Genomic DNA, 15747 nt, shown 5'->3' with positions numbered 1-15747 from the left:
AGAGAAGAAGAGAAAGGATGTAGCCTGTGTAGCCTGAAGGAGCAACGCTGACCCGCGAGGTGTGACACTTTAAGATGGCGAGAAAACGAGCAGACCTCACACAGCCACTGTGACTGAGCACTAACAATAACAAGCCATTTACAATGAACAGTCGGTCCCCTTTAAATAAACACAGCTATTCTAAGTGAACAGGGAACAAAATCATTACCTTCCTCCTAAGCCAAGCTAATCACAGTCCAGCAGCGGTCTGAGTGAGTATCCGGCGTGTCTGTCTAACCATTCCCTGTGGCTGTATGAGCCTGTGATACTGTGCTGCATATGTGTGTGTGTGTGTGTGTGTGTGTGTGCGCATGGGGCCCGGTGAGCACTCTGACAGGCAGTGGCCTTACACACACTCACACACGCCCCTGCCTCCTCCCTCCATGAGATTAACATGCGCCTTTGTCGCCGTACAAAGGGGGTTTAACACGTTTCCTGGTGCTCATGCCGACAGCATCAGTAGAGGCTGAAGGATGTGGGGAGAGAGAGAGAGAGAGAAAAGAGAGAGACATAGAGATAGAGAACGTTCGAACTCCTATCTTTATATGCCTATAAACGTCAGTCCAAGCTCTATCTCAGAGCTCCAATCTCATCCGCCGTGGCTGCTTTTCATGCCATCAAGTGCTCTGTATTCAAACAGAACAAAGGCACTGATGAGCTGAAGATTTCAATGAAGCTCCTAATGGTCTAAAACAATGGCCCAGGATAACACACGTCCGCTGCTCAGTCATTCAACTTACAGTTAATGGCTTTTAACCCCGTAATACAGACACAAAAAACATTTCTGCCGTTTAATGCACTCTTCTCCAGTAACCCTTTAAGGCTGGTGCAAAAAAGTGCCCATTCTGCTGTTAAAGCTGCTCTTCTCCCTCATTCTACAATTTTCTTGTATTTTATTTCTGTTGCTGAGGTCCATTTCCACCCCCGCTGAATTAAACAGGCTGCCTTTAAGACTAATGTAAGATAAATGAGCTATGTCATAATCGGCTGTCCTGTATTGTGCCTTATTTAAACAGCACTCACAGCTGAAACACTGCTTATAACTTCAGTTCGAGTTGGCGGAGCTAACCTGCTGAATAGGGGGAAATATGTAATAAGAAACAATGAACTGGAATGAAATCAACAATGTTGCTTTAACAATATTTACATACTAAGAGGAATTAAATTCATTATTTTATTGTTCAAAAGGATTATAAGCGCATACACATCCAAACTGCACTCTGAATGAAAAAATCACACCATTATTGCATCTTTTATATAGAAACAATGTAGAACATGGAAAGTGTCGATTCTACATGATAGCTTGTATGTTTAGCTTGTAAATGACTGAAGTAAAAGAAACTCTCCATTTTGCTGCTGTACTGTGTAGCTTCTGGTTTCAAACAAGGTTGCTGTAACCTAATATGCACTGTTATTATATTATACTGTTATTATATTATTATATTATGTTCAGTGATACAAATCAAACAGGCAGCCATTACTGAGTCAGGAGAAAAAAAACATACTAAAATATGCTTTGCGTGTGCTGCTGCAAGTCACCCTGTAAAGCCTGAAATAATAAGTGAAATGTTGTTGGGTTTGAGTTTTTTAGAAAATATCATTAACGTCACATGCTAGGTTCAAAAAGAAGGTCTGGCTTGATGTTTAGGTCTCAAGCGCAAAATATGACGACAACAGTAGATAATTCGCTTACATCTTGGAAGACACTTCACCACTTTTTTTGAGTTTTCTTTGAATACTCTTCTAGCGCACTCCCAATCATCAGATTCATCCACTCTGGGAAGAGGTTAGAAGCATAACCTACATTACAAAATGTTCTTCTGCGCACTGCATGCAATTACCCACTTCCACCAGAGAGGTCTCCAAATCCCCAAAACTTACACAGTGCAGGTTTAGCCAAGTTAGCCTTATGTAAAGATATATGATATTTTCATATTGCGGTGGCATGCAGACACATATCAACATCTACATATCTACAATGAAAAGTGCACACAGATTGGCTAACGTGAGAAAAACAGGTTACTACTCTCTTCCCTCAATATTCGATCAATGAACACATTTGATGTTATTCAGTCTAACATTAAGAAGCACAGAGGGGACAGATCATCTTTTAACAACATCACTTGCTTCAAAAAGGCAGAATGCAGACAGGTTGATAAGCCAATTTATTCCTTTATGATTTATTATTTCTTCATTTATTATAGTATAATGTATAATTCTAATTAAAGTCAAATCAACTACAAATAAACTTCATGTTTTATGTTAGGTCTCAGTCTTAACTTGGACTTGAATACTACAAATTAGTGGTATTAACCAGGGATGTGCACAGGTAGGTACTCAAGTATTTAATTAGCTGTTTGAGGTGCCAGTACTTAAATACCAAAATCATTACTCAGGGAATTTGTTATGTTCTATTATGGCAATACAGAGAGAACACACAGACTAACAAATTTAGTCAAAGGAAATTTATGTTTTAAGGGTACAGTAAAATGCAGCAAATCTGCCTGCGTTTGCAAGTAATTGTATATTATACTTTATTACCATGAAACACAAGTGGCTTAACGTCAGTTGTGGTACACACAGATTTGAGCAACATATTTATTCAGGAATAGATTTAGGTTTTTCCTTTCATAAGGCACTGTAGCAACCACATACTAGGACCTGAACCACTGATCTCAGATCAGTGGAAGGAAGGAACCTCTACCACCACTGTGGAAGCTTCAATCAATAAAAACTGTTTATCACTGTTTTGACCAGCCCCCACTAAAACTGCCATGATACAAAAGGTTGGATCTGTAGCAAGCAGATGGTCCATGGTCAGTTGATATTTAGATGATGTCTGACTAATGGTTTTCACGGAGGCTGCTTCGTGTACAGCATCCACTGTGCGTGACAATGTTTTAACACCGCTTCTCAATGATTATCGTTTTCACTGTTTATAATTGTACTTCAGTGCATTAACATCTGTTAGTCACATCTAGTGTAATAATAGCAAATGGACACCGCAAGTACAGCTCTTGAAACCCTCATCTTTTCCATAAACTGTCTGGAGATGATTCTATGGTGGCTGAGACAACCCAAAGAACTGCAAAAAAAAATAAAACAAAAACAAAACAAAAAAAAAAACCTGCAAATGCAGAAAACACTTTCAACTCATATTCAAAGAGGACACGTAAAGTAGAAGGAGCCATTCGAAGTCGAGGAATAAACATTCACTGGTAAAAGTAAGTAAACTGGTAAGACTTAACAGGTAACATCACTGTATCCTAATGGGAATCAACTGTAGAGTGTAACTATAAGATTTCCAGGACTGAAAACTACTGTGGTATAGCTATGACATGTCAGATAGCTAACTAACCAGCCGATTTAACCACAAACGTCCTGAAATGTGAGTGTCTGCGATTTTCCATCACAGATCTCCTTTGAGCATATACCGGAAACATTTCCATTGTGTTGTGGTTTATTTCCATTTTGTTGTGACTGGCTTTGCAGCACTTATAAAGGTGCACATTGTCATTTTGATGAAAGTGTTTTCTGAATTTGCAGCGTGTTTGTAACTGCACTGTGCATAGAGTCTTGTTGGCCACCGTATGATTCCCTTGCTCAACAGTAAAATCTCACATTAACTCCATAGCTATTAAAAGGACAGAGGTATTCTGTCTCCACAAGAATTAAACTGTCCCCTGAGAGGAGGCCATTAAAACCCACTCCATGTCATTGCTGCTAGCATGACTGACCACACCAAAAGAAGACTCTCAGCAAATAACAGCTAGTGAATTCCTTAAAGGTACTATTTTCAAGCACCTACAGCCTGGTCGAATGACATGATTTGTTGTTTTTTCCTAATATGTTAAACTTAGCAAATAAATAGAACTTTGCTGAAAAATGCCATAGTGAAGTGTGTTCTCCATAGAGGATGCGTAACTTATTTTCACTTAGAAAATCAACAAAACATGCACCTGGACAGGGAGTATACGTTTGCATATGACTATGTCTCCCTAAACGGTAACTTTAAAGGGGAAGAAAAAAGAATTCCTAAACTTTATTACAGTTATAATGAGATTTTATTCCATGTCATTTTTGACCATTTCTATTGGCCCATTCAAATGTTCACATAATGTAAAGCAGGCATTACCAAAAACAAAGTTAATAAATGTAGTTATTATAAGACAGAGATGACATGCTTTTATGTAATCTGCATGAAAAAGTCATATTGCTGTGATGAAAGCTTGAGAGATGAAAGTGTGATTTTATAAATGACAGTAGTCATTTGGAACTGAGCTTTACACGTATAGCTGTGTGATGTGTACATATATCCTCCCTGAGCTCAGACTGTGAGTCTGTAGAATGGCACTAATGAGTTTCCACTCTGCTCAGCATTTTCATTTACACAGACGGAGTGTTAACATCCGTCAGACTGGGGGGCTTCACACACACAACACGCACACACACACGCACACACTCAGACACGCTGGGCAGTGGAGAGCTGCACAAAAGGGCACGCAGAGGCCTTTTTAATGCAGGAGATTTAGCGCTTTCCAGCTTGGCTTTCACCACAGAGAAAGCCCACCGCTGTCTTCTCTGCCATTTCCCCTTCAAATCTTGGGACAAAGTTATCAGTGATGGGAGACAATGAGGGATATACATCCCACCAGCCTCAGCTGCTTCTGCAAGGAGCACAGTGGTCAAAAGCAATCTGTCTTTTTAATCTGCTTCTTAGACTTCAATTCTTTTAAATTAATAACGGTGAGATGAACACTTCATGGTGTGTTTGACGCTGGAAATATTTTTTGTTCTGACCAGAAATACTTTGAGATACACAATTTAAAAAATCTTTTGCTCCGAGAACCAATGTTTTATGGTTTTCATTCCAACCCCAACAGAATCTTCGTAAACTAGTTAGAAGAAAATTAAAAATGGGTTAATTCTACTCTTTTACACAGGCTGTTCGTAAGCCTAACACAGTAACACAAGGACATATTCACACACATACAGGCTAAGGAGTACTTGACTACACAAGTAGATCCAAAATAGTTAGAACTGTCAGAATGTCCACTCTCAGTCTGAGTTAACTAATTAAGCTGTTTTACCTCTCATTCTAATAAGTGTAGTGTGACTGCAAACAGATTGTCTTTAATATAATGACATTTAACGTTGAGAAAACATTTATAGTAGGTTTAATTTATCTTTTCATTTCTTAGACCATGTAACTTTATGAAAGTATACATTAAATAAAATCACGTGAGATATAATGTTCATCTAAAACATTTTTGGACCTTATAAACAATAAGGTATTGGACAACACTGGACAAACAAAACAACATTATTAACCAGTGACTGATTTACATTGCAATTTCAAAACAGTTCCACTGATTTTTCTAAATTTCTGCATAAGATATAAACAGCATCATTCAAAGCATCTAATATCTCTGAAAGAAACCTCAAAGAAAATTATTATATAAAGTGGCTACAAACACACTGCCTGATGTCTGAGACACTGCTCTGCAAGTTTTGTGGAAAGCTTTTGCTGCCAGAGATGTAGATACAGGGCACTGTAAGGCAAAATAGTAACAAAAGAAAAAAAAAATCAGGATTTTCCCCAATTTTACCATCACTAAACATATAAAAACTCATAAGACACATGTAGGTTCACTGATCATTTCATATAGTACATACATGGCTAGATTTGTTGTAGACATTGTGACCCCTGGTCCCTGTCAACACCACTGTAAAGAAATCAGAGTTACCAAGTTTCTCTACAATAAACCATTTTACACCAAACCTCTCTGAATGAGTATGTTTACATCTCAACCACCAAATTACGCAAACATTTCCTTTTAAGGAGGATTACATTCCAAGTGACACCGTTGTTCCTAGCAAAATATTGTTTCCGGTTTTCATTTTCGTTCCTCAAAATGGTTGGAGCCCTGCTTTGGGGTAAGGAACCCAGTGGGGTAAGCAAACTATTTTCTAAGCACAGTAAAAAGCATTGACTGTGCTTAAGGAACCAAAAGTGACATCACTCCAAAGAGCCTTTCTGAGAGAAGATCTGATTCTGGGTTTAGAAATTTTTGGTTTTCAGATACAAAGGAGGAGAAGGACTGAGAATTCAAAGTGAGAGTGTAAGAGAGAGAGAGAGATGGGAAGGAAAGAAAGAGGGTTTGCGCATGAGTTGTATTCATTCGTGGGGTGGTTTCCTACTGGCCCCTACTGAGGCCACACGGAGCATCAAGAACAAGCTGTTTGATTTTTTCTTGGTAATGCAGCACATTGAATTAAGGCCTCCTGCCAGCAAGGACAGAGATGAAATCACAGCAGGGATCCATACCGTTCTGTGTGGGTTCCACCAGTTCCCTATTGATCCTTATGAGTCAGAGCACAGAACAAAGGCTCGTCCCCAAATTCAATCTGGAAAATTCTCAGTGACATGCATGGGCAGAACAATATTCTGTTTAGCACTGTGATTTTAAAATGAAGCTTTCTCCATTGATCTTTGGCTTTGTTGACTTTTGTGCCACAGCTAGCTTACTTGAATCCGAGGCCTGAACCCTCAGCATTAAGAAAAGTGTGAACAGGCATTAAGACAAGGGTCCGATAAGGCCTGAAAGCAGTGGATATTATGGCTTTGAGAGCTTACACTGTTGGGTCTGAATCCAAACATAGAGAGTTCATTTCATACGCTAATCTCTAGCTCCCGTATGGCAATCTAATAAGACATTTCTAAGGAGAAACACCCTTTGGGTTTGCAAAGCAGGCAGTAAACAATGAGTTGAGGAAATCAAATCAGAGACCTCTGATCTCTAAGCATCCACACGCTTCTATTCTCTCTCCACTCTTTCCGGGCACCATCGCCGCACAGCCCCTCGGAACTAACGGGCAGAACTAGCGGCGCAGTCACCATGGAGACCCACCACGGCAACAGGCCTAGACGAGGACTACGCCACCTCGCTGACCCCAGCCCTTCAGACACCAAAAACCAACACGCCAGACAGCACCTAATCTTGCGTAGGACACAAAGAGTAAGCAAGACGAGAAAAAAGGAAGAGAGCAAAGAAACAGTCAGACCAGAGGGAGACCAGACGGAAGCTAATGAGGTATGTATTCTTCTGCTGAATACGCCACAAGCTGGCTCTGATAAACAAAGAAGTTCGGAGAGCCTGGTGTCTAATGGACTTGCAGGGAGCGGAAATCTGTTTTGCTTCTAGCACAGCTCCATATCTGATGGAGGAGAACATAGGGAAGAAGGAATAGCCTAGCGCTGGGCTATTATTAGCTCCACTAGAGGGGAAAGATTTCCCCTAAGCCAGCCGGCTAACTCAGACGACTGAGAAATCCACTCAGCTCTGTATCCTGAGGCTCGTGAATCAAACTGGGCCAGACTGAACGTGCTCCCACACCTCGGCGACACAGAGCAGGGAGAAAAGCGAGAGAGTTGGCTTGAAGATATAACTGATATATGAGCCACTCTTGCATTGGGAGGTCATGAGAGCTCCGCATCAAAGGATATCAAATCCAATTTCGCAGAGAACTAGCTACCTTTTAGGAATTAAAAAAGGAATTCCACCGATTTTTCAAAACGTCTACATAATTAGCTCGTTAAGATGTAAACCAAGTCCGTCAGAGTGGTTTGATGTAAAATGTTTCTGTGGTGATACTAGACATCTAATTTAATCTAGTTAATCTAGTTTAACATCTAGTTTAATGCTCTCCCTCACAGGACGTTATCATGTGAAATGGTTATGAATATGCTGCCTGATGCCTGAGACAGTTTAAAGATAAATTGATGACCTAAAATAAATTTCACCAAAGGTACAGGGCGTTATAAAGAAAAATAAGTCCCCCATTTACATTTACCATTATTTTACCATCATCAACATTACATATAAAAACTCTTAATTTGTAGGTTCAGTGGACATCTTGGATAGTGAATAAAATGGCTACATTTGCACCATAGTCATTGTGCTCCCTGCTTCCTATCACCACCATCCTAAAGAAATCTGACTCTAGTTTCTCTGCATTGAACCATTTCACATCAAACCACTCTGAATGTCTTTGTTTATATCTCAATCACTGAATTACACAGCAATGTTCAAATTTTTGGAATTTTGGAAAAAAAAGAGGAATTTGTGGAATTCCTCTTTAATTCTATTCTACGATCTCACACAAATCTTTTAGAATCTCCACTGTTAACTACCTGTAAATGTTACAATGGTACAATATTCATATTTGACTTTTGATAGCCTTGTACTCCGTATGATTTGCTCTATGAATATCTAACTTGTCACACAGTACAGCAACAAAAATATGCTCTGGCTATTGCCATGCCAACCACACTGCCAGAAGCAGCAGGAGATCCAATATGCAGAGATGCTCCAGAGCCATTGCGGAAAAATAACAGCATTATCTGCGAGGCAGACGCTTCCCAGCATACGACCCCATCCGTGTGGCAACAGTAAAATCTAATTGAGTGTGATGTCTTGATGTTTGGTTGGAAACCAAAGGCAGTTATTGTGTAGTAAAGCTGACAAAACATGGTGCATCATCTTACAAGGTCACAAGTTGACTTTGAATAAACAACTCCATAGCCTGCACATTTGCATGCAAAGTAGGCAAATGGTACAACTTTGTTTAAATATTAAGTGCATCAAGTCAGCCAGAGTGGAAAGCGAAGCTGAAAGACTCAAAATACACACACAACCAGAAACACACAGATAATAGAAATAATATCTGTTCTCCACCTGCCGGAAATGACAAAAGGGATCGTGCCAGACAATAGCAGGCCCATTTAGCCCCATTTGTATCCAGTCAGGCTTGAGCAGGCAGCAATGTCATTTTCCGAAGCGCTGGCCCATGACCCCAAGGCCCCTGCTTGGGCCTGACATAAGGCAGGCATGCAAAAAAAATCTGAGCCTCCTGCCTTCATTTACATTAAGCAAAGTGACATTACAACACCATCAGTGACCCGTATTCAAATGCAGTCGTGTGATCTGGACCGGTGAAACAGGGCACCATAAATCAGCACAGCCTGAAAGACGACATGAGGAGGGAGATTGCAGAGCTGACTGCTGCTTCAAAATGCCTTCATATCATATGTGTGTGCGCAGGGCCACAGATGGAGGGCTAAAGTAGACTGACAGCGTTCCCCAAGTAACGGGGGAGTTTTCTACAGACTACAGCATTTGGTGCCTAATTGCAGTTTTCTAAAAGCACACAGAAGATAACTGGGTCACATGCACAGCTATTGCTCTCCTTTACAGCAGCTGTCATTATGAAAAATCTATTCAGGAGTTTGCAATTACTGTTCAGTCTGCAGAGGTGATATCTTGTTTTTTCAACCCAAGTTTCAACCTCATCACAATCACACATACAGTCGTATGGAAAGGCCTTGAACATTCCTGGTTAACAGCATGTTTTGATGATTTTTGTGAAATCTAAACAATCTTAAAATTTTTGCACACAAATTCTGTTTATTTCTAGAATTTAGAATATCTGAAAGAAATAAAACATAAAATATAAGATACACCATTACTTTTGTACAGGCCATAATTTGTTTTAATTTTCCCAATTTGTTACATTCGGCAAACTGAGTGATTGTGCTTTAAAACGTGTTCTGTGTAGAGAATATGTAGTTTATTTCACTAACAAAATCAACAAAAACATGTAATGTGACCACGGGTGCCCAAACTATTGCATATGTTTGTATTTCAATGGTCTTTCCAAGTATAGCCTCTGAATTCACAAGGAAATGGTGAACATCCCACCTGGTTTGCTATAAAATTAATAATAACAGCCACTAATCTTATTTTGCAGCCCAATATGTGAAAACAATGGAACCACATCCTTCATACACATAAAAGAAGCATGTAGGTCTATAAAGCATCTAAGAGGAAAGCTGTTAAAGACAATACGACGGGTGTAAAATCAGACAGTGTGGCTTTAAACTAGACCATGAAAACCATTCATTTATTTTCCTTACCCTTGAGCCTGGCTCTTGAATGAGAAATCCAGGCCCTAAAGGCATAGGTAAATTAACTTAGACTAGCTTGCCATGCTTAATTGATGAGGCTGGAGGAAGCCTGTGTGGTCCTGGCCCACCAGGAACATCAATCTCCAGAGAAAGAAAGAGGGAGACAGAGAGATTTCATTCAGGGACCACTGGTGCAATACATGCAAGCTGGGAGTGTGATGATAAATAGCCATTTTTTCAGACCAAGCTGTTTTTAACTGAGCTCAGGTGCTCTGCTGTTTTTGCTTAGCACTGTGCAACACAAGACGTGCACTGGAAGGATGCCATCTGATCACATCACCCCAAGCATTAAAGGAATACTCCAGCATTTTTCAACCTAATCTCTATCTGCTGCATCTATAGCATGCAACTGATTAGCAATAATGTCAAAGAACACCACTGGCTTCCATTGTAAGTGTGCTTTGAGTCAACAGTTTTCTGTTCTTTAACTAAGTACATAGCAATACATAACAATTATTGTCCACTGTGATCAGCTGTATGCTACAAATGCAGTAGAGGTACCTTTCTACAGCCCCCGTAGTGGCCATTCTACCAGATTAATGGAAATCAATATGATTTTAAATCAAAACATTTAATTAAAATAATCCAATAAAATATTTTCCCATAACTGTTATCAGATTAACTATGACACTGCTGTGTCTCTGAGTGTGAAATGTGACTCTGCGTTGAGCTGCTAGTGAGCAATAAGAGGTGAAAGGAGAGGGGTAAGAACCCCCTACTGTGAAAATAATTCACTTCTCTCCACAAAGATGGCCGTACCAAAGTAATGTACCACAATAAAAAATGCATTTAAACACAACAAAAACATGCTGACTTAAAAATCCATAGTTCAACTAACGGACCTCCACAACAAGCAGAAATCGCATTTTATGGCTACTGTGAAAAGGGATTAGCCGCAATTCTACTGCAAACATTTCTGTCTTTAAACTGCTCAAAGCCACACTCCAGCCCTAAAAGCAGAAAATAAATCATACCACTCTTTTAAGATAGCAGATCTGACTAAAACAGTCTGTGGTGATTATGCAGTGTGTTAGTGTTTATCACACTGGCTCTGAGCAACCTTTTTATTAGTCACAAACATGGCTGGAGGCCTGTCTCTCTCTCCAGGGTGTGAACATACTTTGTTGGTCATGGTTTATTCATATGTCGCCCTTTTAAACACACACTCATATTGCTAAGCTCTTCGGCAAATACACATGGCAAAGGCCACAGACAAAGCTGTTCCACCTACACCTCTTTATTTGACCAAAGGACTTCTTTCATATCTGAGCTGGCTACTCAGCAAACAGACCTCTGAACTCGTGCATCACTGTTTAGTAGGAGTCTTGCCCATATAAGGAACTCTGGTTCTAAGCAGTTTTTCTCTGTTTTCAAAAATCGCATCTGATTCTCTGAATTAGGTCACTTAGCAGATGAAATATGGAACAGGCTTTATATATGCTACAGGCAAGCTAACACTTGAAAGCTAACACTTAACACTGAAATGGTGTCACACGAAAGTAAGTCTACTGTTCTGGAGGATCCGACCCTTTCTCTCTCTCGAGAGGCCACCCAGCTAGTGCTAGTGCAGTCTCTTGTCATCTCAAGGCTTGACTACTGCAACTCACTCTTGGCTGGTCTTCCGATGCAGGCCATCAGGCCTCTGCAGCTCATCCAGAATGCAGCAGCAAGACTCATCTTCAATCTCCCAAAGATCAGCCACGCCACCCCACTGCTGCGCTCCCTTCACTGGCTTCCTTTAGCTGCACGCATCAGATTTAAAACCCTGATGCTTGCCTACAAAGCCAAAAATGGACCAGCCCCTCCCTACTTGATGGCAATGGTCAAATCTCGAACTGTACCACGAGCCCTTCGAGCTTCGAGCACAGCTCGGCTTGACCCGCCATCCTTCAAGGCGCGCGGAAGGCAAGCATCAAGACTGTTCTCTGTGCTGGCACCCAGGTGGTGGAACGAACTCCCACTGGCTGTCCGTACAGCAGAGTCTCTCACTGTCTTCAAACGCAAACTGAAGACTCACCTGTTTATTCAGCACTTAAATGAGCACTAAATTAAGTACTGATTGGAATGTATTGTACTGCACTTGTGTATTGTATTGTATTGTATTGCACTGTTCTGTGTTTAACTCTGTCCCTTTTTCACTAGGTGTCAATGACTTTCTGATTCTAGCAGTATCTGAGCTCAGGACTGGCTTTCTCTCTAACCTATTGGTAGCTAGCGAAGATTCTTTCTCTGGATAGACAAAGCACTTTTTGTAAGTCGCTCTGGATAAGAGCGTCTGCTAAATGCTGTAAATGTAAATGTACTGTTAAACTTCAACTATTAAACAACACTCAATGTGTTTACATGCACTTAACAATTCAATCGTTATTGGATTTCTGTAGTTATCTGATTATTCAAGTGGTCATGTAAACCATCGAAGTAAGGCCTAAAAATCAGATCAAGAAATCCAATAATGAGAGCTGGATTTTAGCTCAGTAATCAGGTTTTCTCAGTGCGTTTATATCCTTACCCTGATCTCTTTTGGTTTTCTCCGTCTGCGAAAACACAGCACCTGCGAGAGCAAGGTGAATGATTGTTTACATCTTGACCATTTAATTATGTAAAATTTCAGAAAAATTGGTGGAGCCCTCCTTTTTGGAATTCCAAAAGCTGCTATAAATACTATTAGGGATCCTGTGTGTTTGGTACTTCTTGCAGCTAAAGCCAACAATTTACTCTTCCAGATGAAGATGAAGTTGCAAAGCTCTATTCAGTGTGTGAAATGCCCCCTGGTTTTCGAGGGGTCCCATGTTGGCTCGCTTATCCAACATCGACTGGCTGCTCACTCGCCATAGCGGTGCTGATGCTAGCTTCAGAGGCAAAAAAAAAAAAACGTTTGGTTTAACAATTCTTCTTCTGGAAATGCTCTTTTCTAGTTTGGTAATGCGCTTCTTCCACATTAACTGAGATCTTACACATCTCTTCTTTCTTTAGCTTGTGAAATGAGTAACAATTCACTATTTCCTCCAGTCTCTTGAGAATCTGTGATGTACAAATATGTTACGGCATGTTGGAAAGTGTTTCAGAGGTATTCAGAGCATAGCTACAGTTACAGACTATGAAGGACCAGCTTGAACCAATTTGCAACAACGCCACCCCGAGGCAGACCAGTGCTGCATCTCTAGTCAGTTAAGAATTCCATCAAATAATTTTATTTTTTGGAGATTTTTTGGACCCCCCAGGACCCCCTGTATTACACACCTTGGCTCTATTACATCACTAAAAACAGCAACAGAATAAACTAGGATGATATGGTGATGTCTTGAATGCTATCTTGTGCGGCATACGCTAATTATGCTAGCAGCCACACAATAAATGTTTTTGCTCATATTTTCACACGACAGAGGAAAATTGAGGCTTTGTTTGATTCTACACATGATTCTGTGCAAATGTAGACATTTATGTGAGTGTGTGCACAGAACAGTGCAGCATATCAACTGATGTCAGCCAACAGGTTAAGCTAACTAGCAAGCAAGTTAGCTAGCCAAATCAGATGGAAGATACCACTGAAAATTGTTTCTGTTATTCTAATATCTTTCCTACTGAAAAACTGTAGAAACCATTAAAGGTTTCTGTTGGTTCCTGGTGGTGAAAGCCACTAATGGTGTGTTTTCCTGACGGGTCAACAGTGTAAAGATTTGTGCCGGTTTAACTGGTGTTCTGGGACTGATTCCAGTTGCATTTGATGGTTTCTGAATGGGATCTAAAGGCGTTCTACAGGAAACTAGTGGTCTCTAAAGATGCAATTAAGCCAAGTCCTATTAGAAAGAAAAATCATCAGGTTTTAATTCTAATGGTTTGAATGGTCTTTTCAGCAGCTTTGGTTAAATAAGTTTTAAGATTAGGACAAAATCTTGTTGTAGCAGTGCAGCACTACCTATATATCCGGAAGTAAGTTCTTTGCTGTTGTGACATAACACTGATTGGTCCTATATCAACACCAGCTACTCAAACTGCAGGTCACTACCGCCAAAGCAACTGACTAAGTTTGATGGTTTGTGTGGAGTTTATTGACCTCATAATTAAGAGGATCCAGCAACATTGGGAGGAAAAATGTATGTACGGCAAAACGTATCAGCTGTGGAACATTTTTGTTTACCACAGGAAACGACAGCAGCGATTTTCAAAAATGCCATTCAATTTTATCACAGAGAAAACCAGGCATGACGACTACAGAGTGACAACACAACTTCACACGGCCTAGTTTTAATGTCATACACCAACATTTACTTGTGAAGCAGGCCCTGTGTTGGTGCATAGCATCGTTGATTAAAGACCAGAGCCCCCTGCTGCTCTGGCGTTAGAATCCTATGTGCTGTGATATTGATCTGCAACGGCCACCACTTAAAGGTCAAACCTAATCCTGAGGTCAATGATTTGTCAATATATTGCCAATTTGTTGACTATGCGGATATGTACAGATTGACACGTCTACTCAATCATCCCCTAACTCTCAGCCATGATGTTTATTCACAACACAAGAGCTAGCATAGCCAGAGGAGCACTAGCAACATGGCAATGAAGAGTAAAAATAAATGGAAAAAAAAAAAACAATATCAAAATAAGACTATTTCTTTAGTCTAAGTATAAAATTCTTGCCCAAAGAGAAATGTACTGTCTATCAAACAAAGTCACCAAACGTGAGGGGCTTGCGACTTTGTGCGTCCGTGCTTATTTCTTGACAAAACAATATTGCATATTCATACCTCATTAATCAAACGCCTGGAACAGCTTGCTGTGTTATTGAATATCATTGTACTGATCTCTCTCACAGTATTGAATTCAATCACTCTGACCACCCCCTTTTCTTTGCATGCCTCCAGTCTCTGTTTGCCCTATTCAACTGCCCGATACCATTCAATTCACCAATTCATTCCAGCACAGCTAGCCTGGACACTTGCCAGTCACTGTCAATGAAAGCCGCACTCGCAGGAAGTAACAAGCTCATAAACACAGTTATAAATCAGTTGAATTTCTTTTGGACTAGTAAAATACATGGTTCAAACAAGAGCTTCTTGCTAGGAAAAATTCTCCACTGTAGATGGAGTACAGGGACAAGACACTAAAAAACATAGCAGTGGTCTCCAAAGGGCCTGGCAAGGTCTTACTGTTCCATTAACTTTACATAAAGAGTGTTCTACTGAATTGGTTCAAAGTCCAAGTTTAAACTGACTTGGACTTTAGACTAAAATCCCCTTGCTTTGACCCTATACCTTAATTATGATTATCTTATTAAAAAAACCAACTTAATGATTGAACATTCTATTTTGTCACTACTAAAACAATCATATCACTACGAAAACTTTACCAAAAGTTACGGTAGTGACCTAATATAGCTTATTTTGAGCAGAACACTAAAAAACGCTAGCCAGTACATGACTAGCAAAAACAGCTTTAAACAGTTGTACACACAGAAAATCATAATATTTTTCATTAAAACACAGAAAAGTTAAGTGCAATAAATATGTTTGGTAGTGACATTTTTTTATGTTACATACTGATACTATTTTGGACACACTTACATATAAATATAATCATGATAAAAGTCAATTGAACAAGGTTTTCGGTTCTATTTTCTATTTGCCACTATTACTGCCATTAGTTATGTCTAAATTTAGAAGAAAAGGGCGCAGGGCAGTAAG

General features: G+C 39.9%; 1 protein-coding gene across 5 annotated transcripts in view; it reads right to left on the bottom strand.

The window, feature by feature from the left end:
- Positions 1-15747, bottom strand: part of nrcama (neuronal cell adhesion molecule a) — a 98830-nt gene that overhangs the window by 69232 nt on the left and 13851 nt on the right. For 4 of the 5 annotated variants that reach the window (XM_036576803.1, XM_036576804.1, XM_036576806.1 and 1 more), the window contains exon 1: positions 209-315. The exons of the other annotated variant lie outside the window; for it this stretch is intronic. The gene's annotated coding sequence lies outside the window, so the exon portion shown is untranslated. Of the gene's footprint in view, positions 1-208; positions 316-15747 lie in introns of those variants that run through there. 5 annotated transcript variants of the gene reach the window in all.

Source organism: Colossoma macropomum, unplaced genomic scaffold (assembly GCF_904425465.1).
Source record: "Colossoma macropomum unplaced genomic scaffold, Colossoma_macropomum, whole genome shotgun sequence".
NCBI classification, from domain to species: domain Eukaryota; kingdom Metazoa; phylum Chordata; class Actinopteri; order Characiformes; family Serrasalmidae; genus Colossoma; species Colossoma macropomum.
The sequence above is the reverse complement of the archived record's forward strand: the minus strand, read 5'-3'. Positions and strand labels throughout refer to the sequence as shown.